At 41.3% G+C, this 27,924-nt stretch overlaps 1 protein-coding gene and 1 long non-coding RNA gene across 7 annotated transcripts in view; one reads left to right on the top strand and one right to left on the bottom strand.

Moving 5' to 3' along the window:
* Window positions 1–632, bottom strand: part of SATB1 (SATB homeobox 1) — a 93,090-nt gene extending 92,458 nt beyond the window's left edge. For all 4 annotated transcript variants that reach the window (XM_065830680.2, XM_065830684.2, XM_065830685.2 and 1 more), the window contains exon 1: window positions 438–632. The gene's annotated coding sequence lies outside the window, so the exon portion shown is untranslated. The remainder of the gene's footprint in view (window positions 1–437) is intronic.
* On the top strand, window positions 518–18,286 carry LOC136097858 (uncharacterized). 3 transcript variants are annotated; one of them, XR_011737714.1, is made up of 4 exons: window positions 518–769; window positions 1,741–2,662; window positions 12,017–14,371; window positions 14,725–18,286. It is a non-coding gene; the product is annotated as an uncharacterized lncRNA (long non-coding RNA). The 3 variants fall into 3 exon arrangements; XR_011737715.1 differs by having other exon boundaries at window positions 548–769; window positions 12,017–12,595; XR_011737716.1 differs by lacking the exon at window positions 12,017–14,371 and having other exon boundaries at window positions 551–769.
* Window positions 18,287–27,924: the final 9,638 nt, after the last annotated feature.

Raw genomic sequence — 27,924 nt, 5'->3', positions numbered from 1 at the left:
CCCGCCGCTTCGCCCCGCGCCCCCCGCCGTCGGGAGTGCCGCCGCCTCGTCTCCCAGTGCCCGCCGCTGCCGGGAGTCGCGCGGAGCCGGGAAGAAGTTTGCTAACTTTTAGGTTTTTTCTTGCCTTTTTTTTTTTTCTTTCCCTTCTGCCTCCACCCTCCCGTTCCCGCCGTGTCGGTGGCGGGCGAGGCGGCGGCGGGCAGGGGAGCGGAGCGGGGACGGCGGCCGCCAGCGGCGCGGCGGCAGGTGTGAGCCCGTGCCAGCCAGGAGGCTCCGGCAGAGGCAGCGCTCAGCGGAGCCCCCCGCCCCGCGCCTCCCCCCGCCCGGGTCGGCACCGTCGGCCTTCGTAAATCACCACGGCGGCTGCCCTCGGCATGGCCCCGTCCCCCCCTCCCCAGTCCCCGAGGAGCGACACCGAAGGAGCGGGACCGACTCACTCATGGGAGCGTGGCGGGCGAGGCCGGCGACACCTCCGGCTTCCGAGGCGCCGGCGAAGTTAATTGCACTGAAGTTCAAGTTGTCTTTTCACCCATCAGGAGTGGGCGTTTAAAGGAAGGAGAGCGAGGAGGAGGAGGGGGAGGGGGGAGAGTCTCTCTCGCTCGATCGCTTTCGCACACACACACACACACGCACACACACACACACAGACACGCGCACACACACACGCGCGCGCGCGCACACGCACACACACACACACCCGCCCGCTCGGCTCCGCTCCCGAGCTGCCTCAGCAAGGAGGAGCCCGGACGGAAAACACCAAGGCAGCAAGGTACCGGCGTGGGGCAGCCCTGCCGCGGTGTGTGCGTGTGTCTGTGTGTGCCTGCGCCCCCCCCGCCCGTTGCCTCCTACAGCCTCTTCGGGCGGGGAGGTGCGCGCTGCCCCCGGGGAAGGGGCGGCGGTGCCGTCGGGGCAGCACGGCGGCGGGAGGCCGGTTATGGCCGTGGGGGGTGGGGAGGCTCTGCGCCCTGCACCGTCGCCCGCTCCACGCCTGCTGCTTCTTGCCTGCGTGGCGGCGGGGGGCTGCGGAGGTTGGGGGGACCGAGCGGCGGCTGGAGCGCGGCGGTTGTGCGTGTATGTGTGTGTGCGCGCGGCGTCTTCTCCTCTCCGCCCGCTCCCGGCCACGCTTGGCGGTGGGGCTGACTTGGTGGAAGTGTCAGGGGGTTGTGTGTGTCCATTCTTGCCGCCCCCACTCCTCGCCCTGCGAGAGAGTCCAGAAGCAACCCCTGTGTTGCCTTCCCCGGGCACCGCACTTCTCAACGTCTGCCCCGCTCCTCCACGTTTCCCCTTCTCTCCATCCCTCTCCCGCTTCTTTATTTCTACACTTGCCCCCCGCGCTTATCCCCCGCCGCTTATCTTCCTGCGCCCCGGCGGTCGGCCCCGTTCGGGCAGGCAGCGCCCCACGGCCACTAGCGATTTAGGGCTGCTGAGGCAGCCGCTCCTGGCCGCGCAGGCAGACCCCGCGGGCCGGGGACGCCCGAGGTCAGGGCAGGCATCCCCTGGGGTCGCTGTCCAACCGCCCGCCGCCGCCTAGCAGCCCCTCTGCTCCGTCGGGGCTGGTAGCGGGGCCGGGTCCCGCTGCGCGTCACCTCTGGTTCTCTCGCCTGGTGTTTCACTGGCACCATGTGCCGTTCAAAAACAGTGTTTGAGAAATGCCTTTATTCGTGTAACTTCTCCTTGGGGAGGGACTTGTTCTCTCTTCTTTTGTTTTTAAGACCTTCTTTCCCATCTTCGCTGACGCAGGGTTTGAAAGTGGAGTTCCTGGAGAGTGAACCTGGCAATGAATGCAGGTTTCCCTGAAAGCTGAGGCTGCTTCTTATTCCCTAGGAGACTGAGAAGAGCGGGGACCCTGGATGCCAGCCCAATCTCCGTTTTTTATTTGTTTTGACTTTGAGACAGATTTCCTCTTTCAGCTCTGGGAACTGACAAGTACAATTTCTGTAGGCACCTTTGCATGTCTCAGAAACAAGACCAAGACCATGCAGTTGATACATCAATGCTTTTCCTAGTTAACCAGTGGTACACCCTACTATTAATTGCTATTAGAAACTGTAACCTTGTAGCACAATTATTGAATAATCATTAATCCGTGGAGGATACACAAGACCAAAGGTTAATAATAGGAATAACAATTAATAATATTGACCTTGCCAGTGGGGAGAGTATTTTTGTCATAGTTACTAAAAGGCACTCCTATGTATACTATGTACAGTGGTGTAAATTCGGACCCAGTATGTTGAGTACCAAGTCACTGCAGCAACACCAGAAATTTATTTACCCCATTATCTCCGTGTTATCAGAACTCTGCCTTTTTTTTTTTTCCTTTAGAATATATCATCCACTACTCTCTCATTTTAAATAGAAATGCTAAGTCTTTAATCAACTCTGACATTTCCACTAGAAAATAACATTGAGCTCTCTTACACAGATAAAAATTTATTTGCCTGCAGCTGATTTGTTGTAGTGCTTTGGACCTATTCATTTATCAGAGAGGACTTAGCTTTTTATGGACCTTAGGTACCACGGGGTAATAAATAGAAAGTCAGTACAAAAAGAGCATTCTCACTTTTATAGGTCCAACTGTCTGCTCCCTAGAGCTGCTTCCCTGCACAGCTACTCAGCCTGACTGACTGACTAACCAACATCCCTCTGTTGTCAAAGACCTGTATCCTTTATTTGTATCACACTCTTCTGACTGGCTGGTCAGTGAATCCTAATAATAATGTTTCATGTCTCAGAAATCTAATAATTGAGTTACTCTCACAAATTGCAGCTAAGCTATTCGGGTTAGTCGTGTTGTCCCGACTTTAAAGGCAGAGAAACTGAAACAGGAAAATTAACACGTTTGCCTGAGGCCACACATGGATTTAAGAGTAGATGCAGGACTGGAACGGAATTTAGACCAAGCTCCCTCTTAAAGATCCTGAAGTACACTGTGGAAAATGCATCATCTTTGAAAGAGAAATGTAATATAAGCCTTATTTTTCACTAATTTTGTATATTATTCAAAATACACACACTTTTTTTTTTTCAGATAGCATTTACTTTTCTAAAGATAAGATTTATCCAGCTTTTTAAAATGTGTGGTGATACCTTTCGACTACATAGGGCAGTTTACTTTGGAAACAAGCAACATTTGATATGAGATTGTGAGCAGTAATGGGAACAGAATTGCTTGTTATTAGGTTACTGTAAACAATGTTTGCTGGATGTTACAATGTAGTTACAGGCCAAAAAATATAATGAGAAGTCCAGCATTGGTATAGCTAAGTTTCTATTGCTTACCTAGTGTGCATCGGTTTTCACCATAATGCTTCTTCAGTGCTATCAGTATCAAAATACTTAGTATGTGTCTAAACATTGAAAAACATACAGGACAACCATATACTGCATCTCACTAAGCAGTGAGTTTTACCAAGTTGTGTCATTCATGTCAATGAAGCAAGATGTATATTGACTGCCCTTTAGCTGTGGCATGTCATCAAAGCTGAATTATGGTATGACTGAGCGCAGATGGCATGCCTAAAAAGCAGGTGTACAATGTAACTTTCTTATTAATGACATGTAGTATATATTTCCTCTTCCTCATTGTCCACCTCCAGATGTTTGCTTGCCCAGTGTTCTACAGGATCTGCAGAAAGTCCTGCTCATCCTGCTCATCCCTGATGCCTGGAATTGTACAGTCAAAACCCTATACAGAATAAGCGTATATGTTTTCACATGTATTTTTGTGTATTTATGGTGACAGCTACATTCTGAGCTTTTTTACAGTCCTGATTTGAGGGAAGTGGGTGCAGATCATCATATAATCATTCTCCAATACCATTAGCATTACCTGCCAAAAATGAAAGTGGCATATGAATCACAATAAGCTACTCATGAATTTGTGGATTTAGAACCTGCCAAGAAATGCCAGAAATCCATGATTTTAAAGTCCTACGAGTTTTAGGGACTTCAAACAGTGTATAAAAGTACATTTATCCAGATGACCCATCCTATAAGGACTGCAGACATAACTGATTCAAGTGAAGGACAATATTAACTGAAAATATTTCTGTTCAAATCTTTCAAGTGAGGTAGTGAAAGTGGTGAATCTGCTGATTGGAACTCTGTCAGGGGTCCTTCCTGAGGTACTCCTTATTGAAGTGCTACTGTGACATAATGGTGTGGAAATACGCTTTTGTGTGAGAAGAACTATTGGATCCTCTGGGAAATATCACAGATGCTTTCCAGTTCCTTTCAGACATGTAAATATCTTCATGTTTAGACATGAGTAGAGAGGGATGGGAAGTGAAGTAGAGCCAGGAGTGGAGTGGGGTTCAAAGCATCTAGGGAACCAAATAAATACATGTGGGTTTCTTTTCTGTATCCGATGTTAGCCAGGGCTTGACACGAAATGTTCAATATTAAGAAGAAACGCTGCATGAACTTATGAATACTTCAGAGTTATGTTGACCCATGGTTGATTGAGAAGGCCATCATCTGCCTGAAATTGCAGATGATCCGCAGAACTCTCAGTAATGCTCAGAAACTTATGTCGTTCCCACGTAATATGTACCTTACCAAGTATGGTTTGTTTCCAACTTGTACTATATGGCTAATGCTATAGCAGTGGAAACACTATATGCCACCTAACACTTCTTGTGACTGCTTGCTTTTTCATGGCTTGCTTTAAGCTAAGCGCATCAGAAACTGAAAATAACATGTTTGAGTCTTTTTTTCTCTCTTAACATACAAAAACAGCAGCCCAAGTTTTGTAATCTATTTGTGTGTTAGTACTTGTGAAACATAGCAATAAAACCTGGTTACTAGCATAGTCTACGTGTAGCTTTCTCAGCAGCTTGATGAAATGTTAAGATTTGGTTTGAGTAACTATGTTCCAACTGGTATTAGCATTATCTGTCGTAGATGAAAATGACGGTGAATAAATGCAAGCATGCTGGAGTGGCCTTCTGTGCATACTTTAAATGCAAGTGGCCATTATGAGCTGTACCATAACCTTGTCTGATGTTTCATCTCACTGGTGGCTCAGTGGAAGACACTCAGATGACTTTTTCTGAATGTGGCTGCTGCTTTCAGTGTATTTCTGCAGTCTTTTGGTTATTCTACTCTTTGCTGGTTAGTCACCAAACTCCTGAGTTTAGGCCTATGCCACCTCACTACCTGAATGTCTCTCTTGAAAATTTGTTTGCTGAAATGAGCATCATGTCAATAATAACAACTTCATCTATCCATCTCCAAGCTGGCTTAAGTTTCTACCAATCATTCATCAGAGATTCATGTTTCCAGGCCCCTCCACAGTACCTGCATCCATTCAGCTTCTCTCCAAGATGGTAACTCCTTTCTGTTCTACATCTCTGTTACAGGAGATCTTTTGATTAGCTAAAAAACTAAACTGCATCCTGTAGATTTCCCCTTAAAACTTACGCATTATAGAAAAGAAGATCAACTTGTTGCAGGTGCATCAATGGCATCAGACTGATTTCTCTTTTTGTGACTGCTCTCTCCACCTTTTCTCAGTCTAAAATTTTAATTTTTGAAAGAGTTGAAGGGGTTGTGTTAATATGTGTGTGAACCACTTTTCCTGCATGTTGTCTGCTCTTCTTTTCTCCTTCCCCTTGGTGTCTGGTTCGTCTTGGCTGCTTCTAAAAATTCTGTTGCCTCTAGTGAGGGACTGCCAGGTTAAACCAGTGAAGAGAAACCAGGTGACTGTCTACTTTTATGAATATAGGTTGTGTATAATGAATTCAGGTTTTACATCTATGCAAATTAAGTCATCATATGATTCTGACTACATGCATTTTTTATCAAATATGGCATGTATTTCACAAATTATATTTAACTTACAGTCCTGTTGCTATTCTGAACACCTAACTAGGAGTTACAAGGTGTGCTACTAGATCTTAGGAATTAGGCTTATGGAAACATAAGAAATGAGAGAAAAAAGTCTTTTTTTCTTGTGTTCCTGATAAATCCACTGGAAGGGCTTTTCCTGCTATAGGTCATAATATAAACACCTCAGCACTGAGCTGTTTAGCAACACACATATATCTTATTACTGGAAATCTAGAGATTTTATAAAGACCTAAACAGAACATGCCAAAAATGAGGAAGTTTTAAAGCAATGTGTCTTTGGTCTGGTGTTTATCTCATCTGGTTAGTAAGGTCTTCCTCTAATGCTTCTGTCAGGCAAGGAGAGACAGTTACAATGTCAAAATAAGTTTTTTACTTCTGCAAAAATATATTTTCACTTCAGGAATATTGTGAAGTGAAAATAGTGTTTAGCACAATTTTTCCTTCAGGGTTTATCTATAGACAGGGCAGTTACAGTGTGAAGCCATAAGCCTTGCAATATGATTCCCAACTGTAGGTACACTGTACCTTGAATAATCAATCTGTCAGATGAACTATGACAAGGATTATGCTGTGGAAGTAGCAACTCAGTGTGTTCAATGATAACTGTCTTTGGCAACTGGTGCTGTTTTTTTCATAAATAAAAAGATATTTTGCTGAGCACAAAGATGTCTCTGTCAATACTTGTGTTTCAGGCAATAAGAGGGTCTAGATGGTGTGAAATGTGAGACTCTGGAGGAATTTAAGCATGTGAGCAAACAGGTGTGATTCAGAAAATGTCTGCTAAGCAGTTGCCTAAACCTCAAAGCACTGCTTTTTCTTCTCATGATTCATACCTCGGAGTTAGTTCCTTTTCCACGTGGGACTTCCAAGTGGGCTTTCAGGAGTGCTCATGCCCTACTCTTCTGGCCCCGAGGACCATGACATTCCTCTACACAAGTGTCCTGGTCGGCTTTGACCTCCTGGCCACTTCTGGAGCATGCCCTAGACTCCTTGACATGACTGGCTTTTTGGCAAAGTGTTTTGCGAAATGGTGGTGTGTGAATTTGACAATTACAGCGAAGACAGAAATAATCCCAAGAAAACTCAGTGTGTGTCCCAACCCTGGGAATAACCTAAACATGACATTATCATCTAAGGAATCTTGATTTTGTTTGTGCTCAAAGGCACTGTTTCAGCAAAAGGGTCGAGACTGCCTTTTCTGAAATAACCATCAGCCCGTTGGTCAGAGTCCTCCCTGGGGTGAAAGGAGTTGTGAATTGGGGCCTTTCAGGGCAGGAGAGATGAATCCCATGATTGCGTGAGTGCTCTAATCACAGAGTTGTTATGTAGAGGGAGATGGGAAGCTACCTTCTCCTCCAGCTATGTTTTAATAAAACATAAGTTTTGAAGGAAAGATCACAGGAACCTATTTTCATAAAAAGAATCAGGGTGTAGATAGTGAGTGGATGGAGGCATCTCTCAGACAGCCCTGGGTAGAGCCCTGTCTTTAGAAGTAACACTCAGGTAGAGGCCTGGCTGTAGAGGGAGGCAAGATTTTAGATTTGGGACAAAGCTCATTTTTTCCGTGGTTAATTCCAGTCAGCTTATATTGAGGTCAAGGCACACTGTGCTGGCTGATTTCCAGGCTGCCCAGGTATCTCTCCATATACACTGCAGGAAAGTCACACTTTTGAAACATGATTCTAGATACCAAGTAGGGGACCATCAGCCAAGAAATTCGATGTTGGGAGCACCAAAGTTTTTGCAGCACCAGAATCCTTTATAGGATTAGGCCATAAACCATATAAATCAGTGTCTGTTTATTCATAACTGTTGGTTTCACTTTAACACCAGTACTTAGTATCTGCTGGTAACTCTTCTCTCAAAAGAGTTTCTGGTCCATTTCTGTTTTGTATCGCAAAGGACAGCACAGGAAGCTGTTTGCTTGCGTATTATAATGAAAATTCTCATTGTGTTTCCCATTAGAAGCTGTAATGGTTAGCATGGCTAGACACTCATATTGGTTTGAGTCCTGTGGGATACAAGGTTAGAATTATGGAATTTAAGTAAATTAAAATGAAAATACATACCAAAAAAAATTGACCTTTTTAAGGAAGAGATGCTTATTTCTCCTTTAAAAATCATTTCATTTTACCTACTTGCAAACTTTCAAAATCAGGGGACAATATTTTCCTCCAAAAAAAGGTAACAGCGTGACAGCAGTCCAGTGCACAGATTTCCCCTGCTACAGCATAGCTGACAGCTTTTGACACGTATAGGATGTATGGGCACAGTTCAAACAGTCTGTCCCATGCATGTTTCCTTCCCCAAACCTGCTTGATACAACTGAAGAGGAGGTTACAAAGCTGCCCTGGAACCCTTCCACTTGTGATCTGCATCCTACAATATGGAATATTCTAAATATCATGGGCTTTCCCTAGCTAACAAGCTGGTTATTCTGGCTATGCATGAAGATACAGATTTGGGTCTTAATTAACATCTGTAGTTTAATCAAACCATTTATGATCCTGAGAAATCTGAACTGTAGACTTTCTGGTTTTTCTGATGACAGACAAATACCATAAACAAAAAGGAACTAAAATAATGGTTTAGTACATAAAGTGTACAGCTATGACTGTAGTAACTTTTATGGAAGACTGGGAATGCTGAGGATCGTATTTTTCAGTGTCTGATGAAGGTTTGAAAGATAATAGACGTGAGACTAATACATTAGAGACCTCACAAAATCTTTTGTTGTTTAAGTTTAAAGAGCATTTTATTTAATTTTACATCGGCTCACTCTCCTACGATAACAATGCTGTCAATCTCCATATAGGCCCAGTTTTAATATAGAAGAAGTTGGCCCAAAAGAGAAGATCTGGAATAAATTGCTGTCAAAGTGGATTGGCCTGTTTAGTCTGGTGACCTGGTGAAACAGTGCAGGACTTTGTAATCTTCAATGCAGACAGGTCTTCATTGTTGAAGGAAGCAGGAAGTGTAAAGAGGGCTGTAATTGCATATTCTTTAATAAGAAATATAATTGTTGCTTTCTCCAAACAGATCTCAGACAGATTTTAATAGTGTGCACACACTGAAAAGCCTCTGAAACACACCCTTCTATCCTAATTTGTTCATATACATTGGTATATTCAGTCTGTAGATCTAAGCAAAACCATGCCATATGTTGGAAATTAGTTCAGTAGTGACTGTACTTCAGCAGCTATGCTAAATTTGCATTGTTCTGCAGTGCCATGGACAGTTTTTTTCAGGACAATTGAGATCACAGATACATATTAACTTACTTTTATTTTCATCAAGTATCATATTTTAAAAGCCTTGAATTCTTCTTTCTGTGAAATGTGAAGTTAGGAAGACACTAGGTTTTCATCCCAGGAAACTCACGCCTTCAGTTTATTTGTAGAAGAGATACACCATGAATAGTAGATTTGTAAGACTGTCCATGATGACCCATCTCTAGAATAATCAGCTCAAAAATGTTGAAGATTTCAGGCTTTGTATCCATAAAGGTCGTTTATTTTTTTGTTTTACTACAAAAAAACCCAACTGTATTCTCTTGTAAATTTGACATTAGTTTTAGAATATAAATGCTCATCTCTGACAGTAACTGGTGTGAGTTCATCAGCTCCTTTTGTATCTCCCACTAGTCACCCCCTGATAAAGGCTTCACTTGCTCAAGTGACCTATGTGTGAAGTACCCCAATTCTAGTCCCTGAGGGGTATTCAATATGATCGACCTGATCGAGGAACAGTAGGACAGTTTGCAGTATCTAATGATTATATTCATACAACTGGGGTTTAGAAAGATATTTTATTAAAAAAAAGGGTATCTGCAGAAAGAAGAAAAAGACCTCTACTGTTTGCCATAGTTCGTACGATTTGTCTTCTTTAAAACCACATGACAAGGTAAGTTGTATCTGTGCTAGCAGGAAAATGAAATTGTGGTTTGCTACTGCTTGGCAATATTCATGCAGTGAGTCAAGTCAACAATACTGAGGTTGAGAAGAACACAAACCAAGGAGGTTGCCCATGCAAATGCTGCATCCTGGTTGCTTCCTCATGAACTCTTCCATGAAATCTTGCTTCACCCATCTTGATTGCATATGCTAATCCTGGCTTCTTAATTGACTCATAACACATTTATCTGGATTTCCAACTTCCTCTTCTCTTTAGAATGTTAATTAAAAGAAAAATGATTGCATTTAAGATATTAATGACAATAACAGAGTTTTCTGCTAGAGGTCTTCAGAGCCAAATTTTCCTTTTATTTATATGGGACTATTTAAAATCAATGAGATTGTGTCTGTTCCATGCTCTAGACCTCTTGATACCCACATAGTAAAAAATGACCTTAGCAGGAATGGAAGACCATTTGTATAGTATATTTTCGGAATTTTACCTCACACAGTAAAATTGAGAAAAAGCCCCCAGCTTTTAGAACAATATATGTATATAACAAGTCAAAAGCCAGTTTATTTGGATGAAAATGGGACCAGAAGTGCTCATGCATACTTGTATATTCTCCCTCTCTTCCCCTAAATCAGTCACTGTCACTATTAGTAGAAAAAGGAGGGCTTTGATATTCTCCTTATGGAATATGGAGATTTTGAGGCATGTCCCTAAGATAAACAGATAATTGTCCTTTGTTATTTCTTAAGCGAGACGTGGAGCTTGTTTATTTTTACTCAGGATTTAGGAACTCATCTTAAAAAATAGTTATGTTTTTGGTCGTATGGACAAAATGAGATTTAATTAAAGAATGAGAAGTAGAATATAAATGCTTTTTCATCTCCCTTTTTTTTTGGAAAAAAAAAAGGAAAAAAATATCATTCCTACTGTGGAGTTGCTCAGGGCTTTTTTTCATGTGTTTTGGTTTTGGTTTTGGTTTTGTTTCTCCTTAGCAAAGCACTTTGTAGTCATAGTCTTGCTTGGTACCCCACCACATTGTTGTTGGTGGTTTGGTTTTTTTTATATTCAGTAGATTAAATCATACTATCCTATTTGGGATCTTCCCACCATTACAGCTTTTGCCACCCATAACCTTATTTTATGATCAAAGGGGAAATAAAGGGAAAGCAGTAATGTTAATAGGCTTTCCCATGCAGTCTCTCTGGGAATGGTCTTTTTATAAGTGTCTTGAACTTGACCTCTTCAGAAGGCCCAAAGGTCCAACACACATTTTTAAAGTTGCATTTAAATTTTAATATTTTTATTCTGTGAAGCCATTTAAAACCTGGCCCTCAAAACACAAAGCATAAATCTTTCAGGACAGTCATACAGTAAAATTGATGTGTGCGGAAGAGAAGTTCCGGAAAACCCCTAAAGCTCTGTTGCTTTGCTTTTCATGTAGTTTTATAGATACGTTCCTACAACACTACCAAATAATCAAACAAAATCCAATGAATAATATTGTGATTTCATCACTCTGGCATTTGAACTTGCAAATACAATTTAGCAATGAATTAGGAGAGGAAAAGTTTTGCATTGCCCCACCCTCATTATAAAAATGTTCTTCAGAGCCAAACATTTGAGGCATTAGAAAGATTTACAGTAATAATATAAGTAGCTATAATGAAGTTGGGAACAAGGGAGTCTTGTAAGAGAGTCTCAGAATGAGAGAGAGGTTTTGTAAGCAATTCTATCAACACTAAATAAATATTTAGGAAAATAGTCTTCTCTTAGTGAGTCTATATAATAATTGTAGTGCTAATAGGAAGTGTATGATTTGGATATGAGAAGATACCTATCTTTGAGTCCATACAACTTGTTTGTGTGGGTGACTCTGGTTCTCATTAAAGATACTGGTTTGACTGTCCTGATTGCTGAAGCTTTGTCACCAGCTATGCAAGGTTTCCAGCCATCCCTCAGTTCATCTGAGGCCATTCTCTTCTGTCTGCAGTCTCTCTTTTTTTTTTTTTTTTTTATTTTCTTTTTGGGTGGCCAGCAGGGCAGCCAAATGCGAGAGGTCAATTTGATAATATACTTGAAAAGGAAGAAAGCGTGTGTTAAATGATTGAACTTGACCTATAGGTGGGAGTCACACTGTTACCCATCACTGTAATGTCAGTATGCAGTCCCCAAGCTTGGTAACACACACATAATTCCTGTTTAATTTTAAATTTTTCTTTACTTGTCCAACTTTCCTTGCTCCAGTTCCTAAATCCAGATCTCTGACCATACCAGAACACAGAGAAAACTGGGGAACAGGGAACAACAAGGCATGAGGGAAGCAGGTGAAAGTGGCTACTGGTCACCTCTGACATGTCCACCCTGATGGCCCTGCTCAGTGTCCTGCTGCAAAGGGAGCAGCAGGGATGGAGCGTGACCTCCTCTTTCCTGACACTTGCTCTGGCTTCCCGTATGCAACGCTGAGCCGAGGATGTGGGCACAGAAACAGGGAATCCCATTGAAATTGCTGGAAAAAAAAAACCCTCTCATTAACTTAATGAGATTTGGAACATTACAAGGGAACTCCAGCTGGAACCAGATCTGAACCCAAGTGCAAAACATTCCTGAATATACTACCACAAACTTGTTTCAAGGAGAGTATGTGCTCAGACATACAAATGGCTAGATTCTGATCTTGGTAATGCAAGTGTGAGTCTCTTGACTCATATAAACTGCACTCAGAGGACTAGCCCTGAAGACTACAAGATGAAGACGCACACATGCCACAGGAGGCTGCAAAAGAAGGGTGGAGCTATGAAGATTTAGCCACACGCCTTGCTGAAACTCCTTAAGACAGGTAGACCTGGCAGCAGTTGGCTGAGACAGGACTTTCATCCTGCATAATCACTGCTTTCCATAATTAAGTGCAGAGTCTGACTGGGTTCACACTTCATCATGCTGCAGTCTAGCTATGCTCAGATTCTCAATACCAGACTTCTTGCCCAGCTCTCTAACAAACACACTTCACTTTCATTTCCTTAAGAAAAGTAGCAGGGCTGCCATGATAACTGAGCTTTTCGAGGGGAAGAAGACTGCCTTGTGAATATCAAAAAGAGAGATGGAGAAGAGAAGAAACAGATTCTCCCTCCAGCATAATGCGATAAGGCAGCAGGCTGGGCTCAAAATAGGCAGAGGAAGTGCTGAATGACCCAAGTGATGACAGGCTTGGTGGCATTCTCCTGCGTGTACCGAAGACACTTGTTTTGTCCATATGTCTTCGTATTGTAGCTGAGAAACTACCATAGCGTTCTCCCAGCATGATATTCAGACGGGAAGTTTACTCTAAAGGGGAAAGCCAGTCTGTTTCCATCTAGTTTATAAACTTTTGAAATATGTCGGTAGAATAAAGATCTCTACGTGGACTAGTCTGTGTTCTTTTCCATCTGTGGAAGTACCAAAAGCTCTCACTTCAATCCAAGTTAATGGAAGCTTTCCTGGAATAAGAATTGGCCCTTGATAGAGCTTTGACTTGTCACCTATTTCAGAGTGTTTTCATTATTTTCTGATTACTTACCCAGTGTTGCCAAATTTAACTTTTCTTTATTAAGTAATTTAATACTCAGAGCTCACAGAAAACTTAACATGCTATCCATCTCTTTCATTTTAACTGATTCAAAGCAAACTCCATTTCTTAAAGTAGATTCTTTTTTTCACATTGCATTGCACATCTGAACTTGCAGTGAGAGACTAATACAAAACAAATAAAAAACTTTCTTTTTTTTGAAACTTTTGAACAAGTTAAAACACATCCAAAACTATTCATAGTAATTGATACTAATTAAAATGCTGAAGCTGCATTAAAAAGAAATTAAAAGGAGTATTTTGGGTCTTATCTTTTTCAATGTGAATGTTTTTCACGCTCAGCTTTTTATAAATGCAGAAATCATATACCTTGTATTATTTCCATGGAAAATGCTATTGCTGTTTGCCTTTTTATGGGGTGTGGTTTATAATTTTATTAACACCATCTGTTGTTTAAAAGATAATATAGAATGTTTAAAAATTACCAAAAATGCTGGTGTACACAGAATCAGGAGCAACATTTGCAGTTTGCTCTTTGCCTGGCAATTTATTTGTGCATAAAACTGATTCATATTGAAGTCAGTTGAATTTAACTCCTTATGGTTCATGTGATGCTTTAAATAGCTCCACTGGACTATGCATTAAACACTATTAGTATCATGAACGCATTCTGTATCTGAGACAGCCTTTGCTGCCAGATCTCCTTAAAAATGCTGAAGGGTAAGGAAGGAAATGAAAGACCATATTATGAAAGGACTAAGAACCCTGAAGATCACCTTCAAACAGAATTATATGTCTTTAAAAGAGAAAGGCGGGCCAGCAAGGTGAATGAGGAATGGATTTGTTTGCATGACTTATGTTTCTGCTAGAAACACTTAGACACATCTAAAGGCAGAAAAAGAGTTTTTAATTACTGGATAAACCTTTTTTTCCTGAAGCTGAATGGAAACACAGCATCATGGGCAGGTGCTTTTACACATTTCACTCCACCCACAGCCGGAGAGCAGAGCCAGTTAAAATACAAAGGCAGGAGAGGTCATAAATACAGGAGGTAAGGGATGCTTGAGTGAACTTGGAGAATGATCAATGATAAAAGACCAGGAAAGTTGTCTGTGGTTGGTCTGTGTCTTGGCCAGGTGGAGAGCTATCTCAGCTTTGCTTAACAGGCAAACCATCACAGCCTTCTCTGATCTTTGTCTGTTACCTAACTGCTTAAAATAAATAGCCAGTTGCATCTGGGGAGAGAGACAAAACACTATTAGGTAAGAGTTTGCCAGCCATGATTTGACTCTTCTGGATTTAAGGGCCAGAGACAATTGCTCTCTTTTGCTAGAGATGTACAAAAAAGAAGATACTTTCAAGCATGATCCCACAAAATGAAATCCATAACACTTTTGCTTCCAGCTACAGATTTCCTCTTTGAAGAATACACTGAAGAGGACAAGTCCCCTGCTACTAAGGAACAGAAAGACCATGTCAAGGAAGGGCCCATCAACCTTTACCGACTGCCAGCACAAATATTTTGGACTGAGAAAAATTGCACTTGAAACTAACAAGAATCCAGGTGATGGGCATTTTATTGAACTAGATATAACAACTTTATCTATAAAGAAAAATGGTCTAACATAGCTATTCCAGGGAAAGAAAAAAGTTCCAGCTATTCTTGTACAGTATTCATATGCTGGGGTAAAAACCCCAAACCTGAAACAGACAAAAAGTCCTGCATGGGTGTATAAACTTTATCTTGAAATCAGGCTGATTTTTATTCTAGAATAATTATTCCACTCACAATGCAGAGTAATTATTTCCAAATAAAGTCTTTTTTTTTTATTGCAATGAAGTGTCCACAGGGAGCTATCACAGAGTAGTTATCCCAGAATTGCTGTGCTGCTTAGCTTCCCCTATGTAGACAACCCTTAAGAAATCCAGAAGAAGATCGAGGAGAAAAAAAATGTGTCTGTGCATGTGTTACGGCATAAAGTGTGAGTGGTAAAATTTATATGTTGTAATGTTGATGCTGTAAACCACACATTTATCCCAGGAAGGTACACCGTAACGGCAGCAGAAAAGACCTTTATGGAAAAGTGTCATAAGAATTCACACCTTTTCCTTTGAAAGTTTGTTTCAAATATGTCAAATGGAACTTTTGTCTTTATTCAATGCAGATGCACTGTTTACTAAGCAATTTTATGGTATTTCCTCTCTGGATCTGCTAGAAAGGTGTGATTAACAGCAATGTTCAGTCTTTTGGAATATGGTAGCTCTGGTACAGTGCTGGGTCATAACTCCTTAAATGAGCTGAAATGCTCAACCTTTGGCATGTGCCTCAACAACAAATTAAACTCAAGGGCGAGAACGAAGAATGTTTTATTAGCTGAGCTGGTACACTTTACTGAGATGCATAGCACAGTCCACCCTCTCTCTTGCTTCAGGCAGAGTGAATATAGTTGTAACTGTATTCATTATATTTAGGTCATGTTTTCATGCTCTTGGAACTTGTAAAAAAAACCACAGAAACTATGTTTAAGTCACAAGATTCCCGGAGTTTGTGGTCCTGGGCAGGTGTTTGACTATCCTGCCACTTTATGTCACTCACAAGGCTTCCTTAACTATGGATGACCCCAAAAGGAACATCTCCTCTGACACCTGTCATATCTTCATGACAGAGGTACCCTTACAGTATCCCTGGAGTGTCCCAATCTTGTCCCTGGGGCATACTGTGTGACATGTCGTTGGACTTGTCCTCACTCCCACAGTTGCCGTGGTATTCCTGGCAAAGTCCTAACCCTTGGTCCCACGCATGGCCCAGCACCAGTGTCCCTGTCCACCAATATGAACTGCAGAAGATATGTTGCAGGCAACTCAAGTGTCTGGGGAAGACAGGGAGGAGGAACATAATGTTCAAGCATGAGGTAGAAAGCACCAGTTCTGTTGGGAGCATCAAAATCGGTTGACCAGGTGTCATATCTACCAGCCAAGGCCTTCTGACAAGCACCAGATTAACACCATGCCTGGCATGCAGTGCCTGGCTGGTGAAAGCTGCGCCTTGAGCCCAGGTCTGATGTTTCTCAGCTGCCCTGAGTATGTATCACCAGCCAAACAATGCTGCAGTGGCCTCCCAGGCAAGGAATGACTGACCCTGCACCCACACTTTTGGGATAAGTGGAGGATCATCACTGTGCTTTGTTTTGCTTTCTCTTTTTTTGCCTGGAGCAGGCAGGTCGCCCATCCCAGGGCAAAGGTTGGTGGGCACCATCTTCTGGAAGGTTACCAGGCAGCCCTCCCTGGATCAGAGGAGAGCAGCTTGACATTTGCAAACTCACCGGCCTTCCAAATACAAGTGACTGTGCGGGGAGAGGGAGCTCTGTAAAGTCTCTGCCAAGCCTTGCCATGACCTTAGGTGCTGCCTCAGTGGTCACAGCTCTGGCCAGGGGAGAGCCATGTGCAGTGCCATCTGGGCCCACGCTGGCGAGGTGACCCTCCCTCCGGCGCTTCGGCTGCGGACACCTGTGCCTCTGCCTTCCTCCAGAGCCCTGGCCCCTGCTCCTCTTTTCAATTTCGCCCTGGGAACTGCTCAGGCATCTTCTTCCATCTCTCCTCTCTGCGGACAACGGTGATGAGCCACTACCTGGCCACCCCAGCTACTTCAGGGCTCGGCAACACGCACAGTCAGGATGTGGATCTCGGTGGCTCCTGTACCAGGGTGGCAGAGATGTCTGTGCGGCCTCCTGGGACCCTCACTCGTTCCTGTGACAATAACCAACAGGTGTAGGCACCACCAGGGATTACATCGTCTCCTGCCAGCAGAGGCTCTTGCAGTACTCCATGGCTGCTCCAGAAAATATGGGGGGAAGTTTGCCTTAATACACCTTTGATTCCAGTTGCTTTGAGAGGACACCCTCAGCAAGCAGGAATAAATAATATTCTAATAATCAATATTGAGAAGAATCTCTCAAATCTTGTAGGGATAATTTCCTCAATATATGAACACTCTTCCTAATATCTTGTTTGGGGAAATGTGAAAAAACAAACAAACAAACAAAAACAAAACAAACCCACACCAAAAACCAGGATTTGGAGGGGTTGTCTGGTTTTGTGAGTCTTCTAGCTCTTGTTGTGTTTTCATCTTGCTCAGCAGGACTGCCAGACCTTTCCCTTCATGTTCTGATACTTCTTCTTTGTGATCTGGATGCAAACAGTAACTGCAGAAGCATTTGTATTTTTAAAAAACATGTTACTGAGCTTTTTCTTTTAGAATTGCCAGTAATGTCTGGGCTCAAATTTGAGAGCTGGCTGATGAATCTCATGCTTGAGTGAAATTATTCTTATTTTTTTTGGCATCCAATATTTCTTCCTATTGCTTTCAACTATTTTCAGTCACGAAAATAAAATATTTGTGCTGATTCTGATAATCAGCTTGTTCTTGCACACTTTCTTAACTGTGATATTACTAAAGTAATCTTGTTACCCTTTCAAACTCCACCAGAGGATGTCACAGTTAATGCCTTTGCAATAAATGGGGCAGTCTCTCCATGAGCCATGGAAGCATTCCCATATTGGCTTGCACTTAGTTTATGTTTTTCATAGTTTTTCTTCTGACAATCCTGATTGTTAACACCAGGAAAATGTGCTATGCAACAATCCAGGCTAATTACTGTGTTTTAACACTCATTTTAAGTAAGACTAGTGCTGTTTAAAACCATGTCAGCAGGTCACACGCTGATGGGAATATAACTCACCTTTTTACTCTGTAATACTTGTATTACTGTCCACTTGAAACCTTCTCTGTTGTGTCCTATATACCCCACCCTTGGTCCATCAACTGTTGTGACTGTTATAGTAAGAATGTTGATTATTTAGCATGTTTTCCCGTGTCTTGTTTTCCCTTAACTTTGGGGTTTCTCTGCCACATCTTTCCAAATGTAAAACCTGGGAAAATAAATTGAATGATTTTCTTTGTTTTAAAGCTTGTTTCTTTTTGTTCTGCTATATATAATTCTGACACTTGAAAAATCTGAGTTATTCACAGACCTGCAAGATAATACCCGCTACAGTTTTACTTCATGTGACTGAGAGAAAAGTCTCTTCCTTCCAGCATATTCCCTGCATTTCTATACGGGGGCTCATTTTCTGAATGCAACTTCTCTTGGAATTCATGTCCCCAACAGTCATTTGCAGAGATGTGCCTGACCTCTCTGGCTCTCCAATTGCATTGAGGGTGTTGAGGTTGGTATATGTGGAATGATCTTGGCCTCCTGAAGAGCAATATAAGGATTGCAACTGAAATTTTATTACTTTTTTTTTTTTTTTTTTCGGAAAGCCTTGGTGGTCCAAATTCAGTTTTTATCTTGAGATGAAACAGGCTAAGAAGACTCAGCCTCCATTTTCAAAGTGGGGAATGACTGACATGAAGTAGGTGGGCAAGAATCATGTGGTGATGGGCCTCACGCAATTAATGTAATGTCAATTCTTAAATTCTCCTTGTCACTTCATTAAAAAACAACCAACCAACCTACCTTAATTAAACTTCAGTGTTTTCCAAAACAGTGTGTTGCCATGTGAATCTGCCGTCCCAATGACAGTTACAGAGGCCGTCTATGTGACATGGCTGTGTGGAGATACCACAGTCCCTACGGACTGCCAGCCATGGAGCTAAAAATGGGATTAACCTGGGTGTGACATCTCATGTACAGTGAAATATATGTGTTTTGGTGGAATGTTTGTGACCCCCCCTTTATTTCTTACTACTCTGGATGTTTCACCTTCTGATACTGAGGTGTATCAGGGTATAAAAATAAGTCTCCTTTGTGCACTGGATATAAACAGAATCACTTTAAATGTGCCATTTTGCTCTCACAGACCCAACAAAAAGTCCCTTAAGGTTTAAGTTTATCAAGTGTGTGAACTTTACTCAAGACCCATGGTGCTGACATCTCGGTATGATTAATAAAGAAACATTCTCTTTACACATCAGCATGAGCCTCAAGAAGCAGGGTTTAGAAGATACGCCTTGAAATGTAGGCCAGAAATTGAATGTAATCATGAAAAGCATTTGATTTTCCCATAAAAGTAGCAGATACAAGGTCAGCAAGTGAAACACAAATATGCCTTTTACTATCAGGGCTTCAGTCAGGCTCCCAATACAAAGGTTTTGTTCAGAGGCTTATGACTCATCTATAAATATTTACCAAGGTGGCAAAACTAGCACCAGAGAGTTTGTACTGAAGAAGAGATTTTTCTAAACAAACATTTTATCAGAAAAATAGGTGTTCCATCTTGAAGTTTTGCAAAATGATATAGGAAATTTCTGCTCTGCATTGGAGTATCCTAATGCAGAACACCCATAGGACTGCAAACAACAAATGAAGAAATGGACAGTTTTGCATTTATTTTTCTTTTATTTTTTTAACCAAGCTTGGGTCAAAACCGACTTCAAAGAAGAAAATAACTAGCTTTCAAATACTTAAGAATAATTAAAGCATAATTCTACTGTATTTTCAGGAAAAATATACGTTATAATAAATCTCAGAAGCGTTATTTCACTTGGAAATACATTTGAAAGAACTGCATGTTCTCAGAAGTGTAGTGACATTAGAAGTAGTTCATTAAAATGGTTCTAACTTTTTGAAGCCAGTTAAGTCTGCAGTATCTCTTCATGTGAGTTAAAATTGCAGACTGAAAAACTTGTAGATGTCTGATAGTACAGAAGTTACTGTTGTTATAAATCAGTCTTTTCTGTGGCTAAATGATAGGGTGGAGAAGGTTGAGGCTGAAGCCAGTAACTATCTTTCCTCTCCGTCTAATTTGAGAAAACATTAAAAGATGAATGAGAAAAGGATTGTCTTAATTTTACAGGAGCTTCACAGCTCTCTGAGTTTAGCTTATTTATTTATGTATTTATCTTTAATCTTCTGGTAAAATGTACTTCCATTGATATAAAGCAGTGTGTAAAATACTGCCTTTCAGAGGCAGCATACTCCTAGACTCAGGAAGTGGGATTTCCAAGGTGTGTCAGATGCTGTTTGGGACCAGAATCCTGCCTCTCTGGGCTCTGCCTCCCATATGTCAGCTGCTCATGTTGCAGGACGCTAATGAACACTAATGGACCTTAATGATAAGGAAGTTCTGCTCAAACCAAAGGTGTACACTGGGCAGCACCACTTCTCTCCACAGCAGGACAACAATCATAATTTGATGTGCAAATGGCCACTGGCAGATGCTTGTTAAAGATAGATGACTTTTTCTTCTTTTCTTTTCTTTTCTTTTCTTTTCTTTTCTTTTCTTTTCTTTTCTTTTCTTTTCTTTTCTTTTCTTTTCTTTTCTTTTCTTTTCTTTTCTTTTCTTTTCTTTTCTTTTCTTTTCTTTTCTTTTTTCTTTCCTTTCCTTTCCTTTCCTTTCCTTTCCTTCTTTTCTTTTCTTTTCTTTTCTTTTCTTTTCTTTTCTTTTCTTTTCTTTTCTTTTCTTTTCTTTTCTTTTCTTTTCTTTTCTTCTTTTCTTTTCTTTTCTTTTCTTTTCTTTTCTTTTCTTTTCTTTTCTTTTCTTTTCTTTTCTTTTCTTTTCTTTTCTTTTCTTTTTTTTCTTTTCTTTTCTCTTTTCTCCTTCTCCCTCTCCTCTCCTCTCCTCTCCTCTCCTCTCCTCTCCTCTCCTCTCCTCTCCTCTCCTCTCCTCTCCTCTCCTCTCCTCTCCTCTCCTCTCCTCTCCTCTCCTCTCCTCTCCTCTCCTCTCCTCTCCTCTCCTCTCCTCTCCTCTCCTCTCCTCTCCTCTCCTCTCCTCTCCTCTCCTCTCCTCTCCTCTCCTCTCCTCTCCTCTCCTCTCCTCTCTTTATTATTTTCTTGCTTTTGTTTTCTTTTCCTTCCTTTCTTTTCTTTTTTTTTTTTTTTAAAAGACCTTTTCTCATGGTTTTTATTCCTTTAATTTTTTTTCCACAGTCTTTGGTAGCTTTGTACTTTAGAAGACAAAATGTAAAAAGGAAATGAAGCTTTTAATTGTAGGGCTGCATGTCCACAATCCTCGCTTTTAAAGAACAGCACATGGCCAATGTCTCTGAATATCAAAACAATTTTATTTAGGTGTCTCTTTTTGGGAAGCTGTAAGAGCGTTAGCTGATTTACCATGATCTGTGAAATCGCTTCCAGGAGCTGCCTAAACTTTTAATTTATTTTTTTTCTCCACCACTGTATATTTATTATTTAACTGCTGTGGAGCATTTGGTTGAATAGTAAGACTATTTTTGCATTCCAGCAGTGATATGTGGCCTCAGTCAGGGATCAGGGCTGGATGATATTTTTTGCAAGCTGTTTTGTTTTTGTTGAATTAATAGGAAAAAGATCATTCTGACCCAGCAAGTTTATAATCAAAATCTACAACAGGATATAACAAGGGGCTGAGACAGATGAATAGGCAGTAAACATGTTTAGAGAAAGAGAAGGAGGAGGAGAAAAGCATATTTTCTCCATAAGAAATAGTAATTTCCACTCTTTACCTGTTTGGTCACTGTTTCTTCTGGGATATAGATTCCAGGAGAGATTATTTGCAAGTGAAGGAGTCCTCCATCCTTCAAGCACCTGTACAGGTGACTAAATCCACACGTTTCCTTTAGAGGATTGAGGCTCCAGGGTTTTACAGCCTCCTGTTTGATTCTGTTTTTTTATTACCTTCTTGCCTAGTGTCATAGTGACAAAATGGCAATCACACACTTTTGCTTTTATATTTACAGTAACTTTGAGTGATCATATGGGGACTCACACAGGAAAGCATAACTTACTTTGAACCTCCTACCCTTTCCTCGTGTATGGCTTAAAATAAGTATGCACAGTTATCAAAGTCTTGTCAGGACTTGTAACTTGTCTGCAATAACAAGGTTAACCAGCAATAGCAGTCTATGCTCTGTGGTTGCATGCCAGTAAAACACTGACAAATTGAAAACTGTAATGAGAATAAACACATTATGAATATACCAAGCACATTGACACTTTTACATTAGGAACTGCGGTCACGGTAAGTTGCCTTGTCCTAACCAACCCCTGCCTTTTGAAATAGGGCCCCATTTTAAACTTATCATGTGCTCTAAAACAGTGATAATAAACATGTCCCATGTGTCATAACCCTAGGTTTTCAAGACATGGTTTAAAATGATTTGCCTGCTTGGTGTATTCCTACTTCCCCCAGTAAACAAGATTGAAAGTTAATAACAAGAATGTTTTCATAAATGAAAACATAAATTGTCATGAAGCTGAATAGAGTTATAATTTATAGGCAATCAGAATTTTAAAGCAATAATTGTTCTACTATTTTTATTTGGCTTTATTTTAGTTGGTGGATTTTGTTTTGTTTTGTTGGGTTTTTGTTGTTGTTGTTTGGGGTGTGGGGTTTTTTTTGTTGTTGTTGTTGTTTTTCCCTGCAGATATGATTTGGCATGTGTTGATTAATAAAACATTCACGGAAAATCATTTTCCAGCAATGAGTTCTCCTAAAATGAGCTCACTGTAGAGGATTCTATGGACAGAAAAGTGTCACTTCCTGGTTTGGCATATAGCACGTACACATGCAATAAGGATGTGAAGGGGTGGGTTACTCCACCAGGACTGAGAACTACAGGTCTAGACTGAGAGCTGTGGGTCTAAATTTGGCCCTTTGCATATCAAAGTGGAGTGCAGGGGGTTGTTTGATTCCTCTCCGCCGCCGCAGCAGGCAGCCGGTGTGGTGGGCAGCCCTGGCAGGGAGCAGCGCAGCTTGCAGCAAGCAGGTGTGTCGCAGTCAGGAGCGAGCTGCGTTGGCAGTGCTGCACGGGGAAGTTCGTGCAGTGATTGCCAGCACTGGCTGGAGCAGTCATTATATTTCCGCTTTGCCTGAGCTTTCTCAACGTCTGTTTAATTTCCTTCGCCTTCCTAGCCCTCCAACAGGTGAGGTTTGGCCAGTATCCATAAGGGACATGTAGGGTAGGGTAGGGCAGGAATGGTAGGGTAGAAAGGATACTTTAGACCCCGGAGTAGTTCAGGTAGCCCAGGACGATGCTGTCAGTGATTAGAAACGAAAGTGAGTGCATTTGAGTCTCCCAAGCAGTTTGTGTTTGTGGAGGATCTGCTCCCAGCCAAGCCTTGGCATCCATGCAGGACCTGACAGGCTGCCTTGTGGGTGTCCTAGGCAGCCCAAGAACTACAGCACTAACCTTTGTTGTCACTCAGATTTGGGAAGTAGGACGTCAAAAAGGCAAAGGCAGGAGGTGGGGCCATAGACCTATTATCCCTCCTTATCAGGCCATGGAGCAGCGCCAGTACCTGAGGGAACAGCTTGGAGTGTGATTGCTCACCTCCCATGAAGAGAGGGTGCATGCCTTGAGACTGTAGCTGGGTGGTTTTACTATCCTGCCAAAAATTCAGAAATTTCCCTCTTTGTATCAGGATGAAACAAGTGTTCTAAGGTGACTCTGGAGAAGCCAGCAACCTAGAGGTTATTAGGACACTCACCTGGAAGATAAGAGACCTATGCTGCAAACCCTGATTTTGCTTCATTCAAATTGGACATTTGAGCCTGCCAGAGCCCATGTACAACAAATGTCCCCTTTCCATCATGCTACTATTTTTTCAAGGGTGGGATTTTCCCCACTTCTCTTCACAAATCTCTCCTCCATCATGTGTGAATTGTTTAGGCATCAGAAGAAAGACCAAGCAGAAGAGGTAAGAGACACCAGACAGTTTGAAACTGTGGGCTCTGCATCAGGCAAAGTTTTGGCATCACCTCATTTCAACAAAGTTTCCTCATGGGAACAACAGGTGACAGCAGAGGGAAAAGGACCACACCATCCCCCAAAAGTAGACCCAATCCCATGTTAGTCTTCATGGCAGGGATGATGGGTCACTTACACGGAGAGTATGTGTATCTGCAAGGGTGAACAGGCAAGGCTGCCTGCCTCTATTAACTCCCTCTGAGGGCTGTACTCACGTTGTCTAATTTCAGCACCCTGCACCAGCTAATGCAGGTGCCTACATCATCCCGTGGGCTATACAGAGAAATCAGGCTCTCAGATCAGTTGCCTGAACATAGGAGCGTGGCACTATTTGAGACAACCTCATGTCACCTGACTGGCAGCTGCTGCAGCAGAAGGGCACAGCTCTCCTGTACCACCTGTGTTATACCTGTCAGCCTTGGGCTAGTATCTTGCCTACCCTAAATTATTCCAAGCACTTGATGCTTAATTCTGGACAAAGTAATTGAATTTTGGACTCCTACTTCTAATTACCTTGAATTGCAACTGGTCTAGATGCCTGGAGTAAAGCATGCTTGTAGAGGTGGTATGATGATCTGCTCTCTTCCTGGGGTCTGAGCAGGTCAGCTGGGAGCAATAATCTTGCAATCTTGGCAGCCTTGGGAAGAGCACAAACTTGGTTTGGAAAACTTATGCAGTAGCTCCCATTATGTTGGGCTCTGCTGGTGGAGGTCAGATGGCAGGACTTATGTTTCCATCCAATCTCTTATCACCCTTCTGTTTTATTTTCTCATCTCTCCCTGGTGATAGATGACTAGGGTCATCTGTGATTCTGGGCTGAATTTTATATTAATGCAATTTCTGATTTGGCTTCTTCAATAGAAAGATGATATTTACTCTTTGTCCAGTCAACAGGCTTAAATGCTTCCCATTTCAGTAATTTACAGATTCAGATGGCATTGAACTGGGTCTTGGAAAACACTGAGTAAAACAGATAAAAGTGTTGAAGTAACAGTATTAATTTATTTATTTTGCCTTCCCAAGGTGTCAAAGATAGAGACAACATTGCAGAATAATTTTCTTTTGAGTGAGCTGAGGTTTGAGCTCTTACCTCAGGAACAACTTTCCTAAGAAGACTGAATTAACAACCAATTCTGTCAGGTCATCTGCCACACTGATGTGTTTGGCACACATGCAATCTTTGTTGAAGCTAAATAAAACTTTTTCAGTGATTCTCTGCTTTTCTGCCCCGCTGCCTTTGGCTACTCCTAGTAGCCAAGCTCAGAGTAAACCTGTGCTGCAGACAGCAGCATCACATGGAGTCGTGCAATAATGCGGAGCTTCATGAAGTTTAATATATTCTGCCAAATAGACTTTGGCTGAACTATCCAATAGCCACCATCTCCTATTCAATTTTATGTGATTTAGTCCAAAACCAACTGTCAGTCACAGTAGGGGTTGTGTTACTAAACTATCAGTGCACTGTCAAGCAAAAAATGCTTCAGGTGCGTGGCAAAGTGGTACCCACCCAGTGCTTTTCTATAATTACATGGATGTAACTAACGAGGGAAAAGGTGGTTTAAATCTTTTTCATCCAGTCTTTCACTACCTTCTTTCTCCAAACTGTAATGCCAGTCACAAAAGGCCTGGAACACAGATTAAAATAACAGGTGTTAAAATTAAATGTTTTAAAAGAATAAAGTCCAATAGTAAACTGAAATGAAAATTAAGCCCTTGTAAATGGTCCCTTTATTTGATATTTTCTTCCTAAAGTTTCAGATTATGTTAGCATTTTGTAAAGATTTTTGATAACTATGGATGTGGGAAAGAAATACTGCCAAAGTGTATGCCACATACAGCTTCATAAAAATATGTGCGTATTCATGTCAGAAGGAGAAATATACTATCTGGCATTGAGGTAAAGAGTTTGCAGAAGATACAAGTGCTCTAATCTCAGTTCAAAATTTTTTTTTATTTAAATATTATTTTGTTCGTGTTAGATTAAGTCTTAGAAGTTATGTCTGAGAACAAGACTGTAATGAATATGCAAAGAGTAAAATGACACTCTAAAGAAAAAGTTATTGTTAAAACTCAGCAATAAATATTTTCAAATGGCACTAACAGTTTCAAAAGTTATATTTCTGTTCAAGAAAAGAATTAACAGCCATAATCTTAAACAGGGAAGCATCTTAGTTACTATATTGCATCATAGAAAAGTTCTCCATTCCTCTTTTGCTCTAAGCTGTGGTAGGCTTAAAAATTTCCTGCAATCTAGAAGGGTTCAGTAAATCTGGGCTTATTTTCTGTCTTGAAAGATTTAAAGCATCTATCACTCTTCTAAAATCTCTCCAGAAAGTGGTAGACCTCCTCCCACCACTGATTTTCTGTAGCAAACAAAACCCCAGCTACCTACCGTGGTCCCAGCTACCTACCGTGTAGGAGGAGAAGCTCTAAAACATGAACAGGCTAGTACTACACCATGCCATCTGATAGCAATGAAGCCAAAAGAAAGAGATGGTTGGAACTGTGCTGGTAAAAGGTTGCTTCCACTTGAGCAGAGGAGAAAAAGTTGCCCAAGTAAGTGACATGGAGAAGCAGGTGAGAAAATGATGCTGAAGCTTCCTCAGCTGCAGGAATCAGAATGAGATTTCCTTGAATAAGTGTTTTGTAACTGTGCTCTCTAATCCAGGAAACTCTGCTAGACTGAAAGCAGAAAGTTGCAACATTCAGGTTAAGGGCCAAAATCCCCTCTGAAACTACGCTTTCTCTCAGGGCACTGATAAGGGCAAACTGTCAATGATTTTTTCTGCTAACATCTGATTGCCTTGTGTTTCACAGACAACTGTTTAAGAAAGTATTTTAGCATTAAATGCATTTTGTGAAAGTAGCAGAACTACAATACAGCGTATTTTATGCAAATAACTTATCAACCAAAATGCCATTGCCATTTTACTGAAGGAGCTGTCCCTTGACCTTCCATCTCTTCTCTTCTGCATGACATTGAGCACTGGCTTTTAAAGTTATCCCTGCAAAGAATTTAGACAGACATTGATTATGAGCTAATCTGCTGATTTTCTTGTTGCCTGCTCCACTTGTATGAAACGCACACACTTTTTCATTTCTGTTATTTAGCAGGTTTTTTCAACAATCTGTTTAAACCAGGTAGAGACAGCTTCAGCAAACAGCAGTAATATATAAGCAGGATAAATTAATCTTTAAAAAATATACACTTGGTCTTGTGTGTTCTCTCATTATTAGGGTTAGCTCTCACTTTCTTTCTCTTTTTAAAATAAGCAATATTGCATTTCTAGGTATCCTGACTATACAGTGGTACGTTTAGGGTGTCAATTTTCACTTCTCATGCAAAATTTGATTAATTTGTTTTCCATGAAGTCAAAATCATCTTCATAATGGTTAGTCCCTTCTGTCTGTGAAAAATCTATGAATTGAAAAAGGCATGACGCACTGCTCTATATTGCTTAACAGTAGCGTTTTCCTGATAAGACAATGAATCATTTTTGTCTTATTTATTTTAAATAAAATAAGCATTAAAATTGGTCTCCAAGAGCTACACAAGAGTAATACTTCTGTTGTAAGACAGTCAGAAGGGTTATTTTTACTTGGATCATTTCAGGGCTCTGATTTATCTCACAGCCCAACATCTAGTTGTGTCGGCACAACCAGGGGGAGGCAAACTGTGAAGTGGGGAGAGGGAAGAAGGTAACAGAAAGTTTATTCACTGCCAACTCCTCTGTATCATTTAATGACAACTTGCATTCCTCCCTAATATTTTTGCACCAAAACCTTTCTCCTCCAAAACAAGGGTCCTTTTTCATAAAATTACCGTCTGGATTGACCAGGGTGGGTAGGTTAGAGCCTGGGCTCTACTTTCATTAAAC

Source organism: Patagioenas fasciata, chromosome 2 (genome assembly GCF_037038585.1).
Source record: "Patagioenas fasciata isolate bPatFas1 chromosome 2, bPatFas1.hap1, whole genome shotgun sequence".
In the NCBI taxonomy this organism is placed as follows: Eukaryota; Metazoa; Chordata; class Aves; order Columbiformes; family Columbidae; genus Patagioenas; species Patagioenas fasciata.
This window is presented reverse-complemented; position numbering and strand designations above follow the sequence as displayed.